General features: G+C 51.9%; 1 protein-coding gene across 8 annotated transcripts in view; it reads left to right on the top strand.

Annotated features, from left to right (window-relative positions):
• EBF3 (EBF transcription factor 3) overlaps window positions 1–2,500 on the top strand; it is a 118,118-nt gene that overhangs the window by 102,417 nt on the left and 13,201 nt on the right. The window lies entirely within an intron of this gene.

Here is a 2,500-nt window from a genome sequence, read left to right as displayed (position 1 = left end):
CAAATGGATATTAATACAGTTTATCTCTAAAAGGACGAATAATGTATTTGAAACAGATAAAAGGCCCTCCACTAAATGAGGAATGTTAATATCTTATGGCACGGTTAATAAAGAGATATTTCACAAGGGAGATTTGTTTTATGACTTTTGATACAACAGTCTTATAATCTGACATATCTTAAATGATATAATTTTGTGCCTGCATTCATCTTTTTCACATGTAGCAGCCCATCTTCGCAAGATTTGAATTCAGAACAAATAATGGGCACTAATTACTTTTTTTCTTGCGGGGGTGGGGGCAGTCAGGGGGCGTGGTTTATTGTAAACCTCATCCTCTCCGACGCAGATGGGCGTGGAAATCCTTGCGGAAAGGTGGACGCTGGTAATACATTTTGAGAAATGTCTTGGTTTTTTCCCCCCTTCAGCAGAAAATAACATTTGTTTTTGTTGTGTTTAAGGCGGAGTTTAAATTAATCTAACCCAGTGACACGCGTTAGAGACTAAGCACGCAGCTAAATAATTCCTGGGAATAAACTGCTCAGGAACCAAGTCCATTAATTTACGGCTCTCCTGATGCTGACAGATGTGAGGGCCGGAGGAGGACCTACAAATATTAACATAAAACAAATTTGCTTTATTCTTCTTCATATTTCTTCTTCATCCCAACTCGAGCTCACCCAAGGCTCCTTCTCTAATTATCCACGAGGTCAGTAAGCAAAATTGGGCAGGAGCTGGGAGATCAATACAAATTACCCCTGAGCAAACCAGTGCTGACAGCTTGAATCGCAGCATATGTTTACCCAAAATCAGGCAATTTATCTTAATATCAGCAAAGTAATGCAGTGCAGGTGAAAGGTCAGGCAATCTCTCCCCCTCATAATTACCCAGTTCTAAAACAGGAAAGTGGTATTGATTGGCCTGGCTCGCTGCTCTGTGACTGGACGTGCAGAGCCGTGGCCTGGCTCGGCCGGGCACTCCTTGTAAACTCCGCACACGGACTGTGTATCAGCTGTGCAGAGGGGCTTCTGTTTTCTCCTCCAGTTGTAGGCTGTGCTGGGGAAGCCTGGGCGACTCCCGTTCTTGCCCCGGTGCGGGGCGGGGGGTTCTGGGGGGTTCCACCCGCAGAAGTCTGCCGGTCGGTTCCCCCGATGGCAGCTGCTCCCAGAGGCGCAGGGGTGGGCCACCCCACCCTCAGTGATCAAAGCGCCCCCACCCCGAACTGAGAGCACAGGGCCTCTTCTCCTAAGTCTTCCGTGTAAGTCCTTCAGGCTCCCCTAGCGAAGCCCCCGACGGGATTTCCAGCTGCAACCGCAGCCGCCCCCCACCCCTCACTGAATCTGGCCTGGCGAGACCCGCGGTTGCCCACGTCCTCTCCCGACGTCCAGCCTTGCTCTCGGTGGGGCGCTCCAGACATGGGCGCTCCTCGGCCTGCAGTGGGAGGTGAGCAGGGCCCTCTGGTTTCTACTGCTTGGGCATCTTTTCTGGTTCTAGAAGGAGAATATCAATCCGGCTGAAACATCAGGGATGTCTCTCCCGGAATGAGCGGGTACGGTTATTACAAGTCATAAAGCTTCTGAAAGCTTGCATTAGAGCGCCTATCACCTGTCAGGCATCTGCATGAAATCAATAGCGGCCGCCCATCTCTCTGTGCGGATCACTTTTCACTGGGCTGATTCATTAAGTCCAGCAGGCATGGCGGCGAGCTGGGGGGAGGAGGGCCCTGGCCCCTGAGAGGACACTGGGCCATCTTCCCTGTCGCCTGGTCGGAAGACATGGAATCCTTTCGGGGCCCGCTGGCTGGGTGAGGCCCGTCCGCCCGGCCTGCACTTTTCATGACACCCTCATCCCGGCCCAGGCAGGGACATGACGAATTGTCCCCCAAGTCTCCCCTGACAGCTTCTGATGATTAATGGTTTGATTATGAAGTGGTTTTACACATACAGAATTTACATCACAGAGAGTTAGGGATTTTTGCCGTGTCACACACGCCAAGGCATTTCGAAGAGCTTTACTATTTGCAAAGAAAAAGGAGGGCAGAATCGCAGCAAAAGCCGTGTCATGTAAAATCAATATGTCGGATCAATGCTTTATTAACAAGAAAATGTCTTACTTCACATTCCTGTGCGGACCTTTGTCTGCGTGGCGTGTATGATGGAATGTCAGACCACACCGCGGTCCTCGACTTCCGGGCGGCGGCCCGCGTGGGCCGCGCTGCCGAGACCCGCCGAGGGTGTTGACACCAGCGCCCGAGCACTCGAGGATAACGGTGACCAATTATTCCGGAAAGCGCCTTCAAAGGCGGCCTCTAACCCTGCTCCTCGGAGCCGCCGCCTTTGTGTTCCCGGCGCTCCGCGGGCCCGCTGAGTTGGGTGGTGGTAATCATCAGATGACCCGCTGACTAATGAGTGATGGCCCGAACTGCGGGCTGAGTAATGAATAGATGGCGGCGGGTCTTATTAGTCTCAGAAAAGCCCCCTGATTTATGCCGCGCCGAGCACCG

The sequence above is a fragment of the Budorcas taxicolor genome, chromosome 23, assembly GCF_023091745.1.
Source record: "Budorcas taxicolor isolate Tak-1 chromosome 23, Takin1.1, whole genome shotgun sequence".
Classification (NCBI taxonomy): Eukaryota; Metazoa; Chordata; class Mammalia; order Artiodactyla; family Bovidae; genus Budorcas; species Budorcas taxicolor.
This window is presented reverse-complemented; position numbering and strand designations above follow the sequence as displayed.